The 1,654-nt window shown below is 38.3% G+C and overlaps 2 non-coding genes and 1 pseudogene across 2 annotated transcripts; all 3 read left to right on the forward strand.

The window, feature by feature from the left end:
• The first annotated feature begins 634 nt into the window (after positions 1–634).
• On the forward strand, positions 635–731 carry LOC125541874. The gene has a single exon (XR_007297714.1). It is a non-coding gene; the product is annotated as a small nucleolar RNA R64/Z200 family (small nucleolar RNA).
• An 84-nt stretch (positions 732–815) lies between these two features.
• On the forward strand, positions 816–900 carry LOC125541859. The gene has a single exon (XR_007297701.1). It is a non-coding gene; the product is annotated as a small nucleolar RNA Z199 (small nucleolar RNA).
• A 174-nt stretch (positions 901–1,074) lies between these two features.
• LOC125541861 lies at positions 1,075–1,153 on the forward strand (annotated as a pseudogene).
• Positions 1,154–1,654: the final 501 nt, after the last annotated feature.

Raw genomic sequence — 1,654 nt, forward strand, 5'->3', positions numbered from 1 at the left:
TTAACCCATGTGCAGAGGACGTGTACAAGAATCTGAAGAAGAACGGCAGTGGGGGGCAGGAGCCGGAGGCAACCGGCGTGACGCCGGCTATGTACGGCGGCGACCACAAGCTCTCCGGTGAGTCGGCTCCATCTTCTAGCCCTAGAGCCCTATTTTCTGCTCCTATATTATGCTCTGTTGGTTTAGAACACTGGCAGCAGTAGCCTACCATGTATATGTACTAAACAGCAGGATTTCAATCACCTTTTGTACACTAGCAGCTTGCTTACACAGTTGTCACGTTTGCTTGTGGTAGCCATTATGTGGCTGAATCATGTCTGTGTCTAGTAATCATCATTTAATAGCATTTGGCTTCTTTGTGATGGTCTGGGAATATTTTATGGTGATGTGGATATACTTTCTGATTTAAAGTTACTAATATGTGGTCTGGTGTCATATTATGGTATAATATTCTTTGTTTTGACTCTTTCTCTGGTGCGAGGAAAGTTGTGAGTAGACATCAACGATGCCTACTTGCTTGGCTGCTACAGTGATGCATGCGCCGGTCAAGCAAGCACACATGCATATACGTACATGTTGGGATAGTAGCAGATATTCCCTCTGTTCCTGCTATATGCCTACTTGCTTGGTTTGCAAAATGCTGTGGTGAATCATGAAATCTACAACGTATGTCAGACTTTAGAGATGCCATTTGGCATTGATGAGAAGATATTTCATATTCTGAGCAATAATGTTTGCATTTCATACCGATAGTTGCCAAACTATAAATTGTTATAGCCTTTTTTCTTGCTGTCCATGCATGCTTATATGTTTGAGGGTCAAGTGATGAGGAATAAACCATCAACAATATGATGGAGCTATGCTGCTTTGATTCTTAGTATTTAAGTCTCTGATGATACCTCAACACCCTGATATGTTTGTGGCTTTCTATGATGTCCACATACTGAAGGAAGTCCTACTATCTTCACAACAAATATAATTTTTCTTGAACGAGTTTATAAATTGAACTATCTCCACAACAAAGATACTTACCATTTGTAGTTCCAATCTAAAATGTTGCCTGATTTCATTTGTGGTTCAAGTGATGATGAGAAACTGCAACAACATGACAGGAGTTACCTTCCTGTGATTCGTAGTTTAAAGTCTGATGATTTCTTACCTTCAATTAACTGTTGTCTTGTGAAATGCACTCACATTCTTGTTTTCTTATGAATTGCTTGATGCAATTTCTAAGTCTGGTGTTCTTGAATAAATTGCAGCAATATGATAGGACCATGTTTTGTACTAGTTTTCTGTTTGATTTCTATATCCAAAATTTTCCTTTGCCTTCTGTTTTGCAATCTTGTTTCACTTGTCTTCTCTGACTTCTACCATGATCATTTCTGAATGTGTTGTCTTAACTACCAATGATCAATTCTTTTGATCATGATCATGGCTGTTACCTCACCATGCCATTTACTAGCTATTACCATCAAGGAAACTCGAAGTATTTAATAACTAGAAAGCTTATGGTTTGATCGGATTAAGGATGTAAAGAAAACGAATTTTGTCGCTATTGAGAATTGTATTTGTTGTTGACAATGCTGCGTACATAGAATACCTAATTGTCTTATGTAACTTAATTTCCTTGCATTTACAACTCTGATTTTGAACG

Source organism: Triticum urartu, chromosome 2, assembly GCF_003073215.2.
Source record: "Triticum urartu cultivar G1812 chromosome 2, Tu2.1, whole genome shotgun sequence".
Classification (NCBI taxonomy): domain Eukaryota; kingdom Viridiplantae; phylum Streptophyta; class Magnoliopsida; order Poales; family Poaceae; genus Triticum; species Triticum urartu.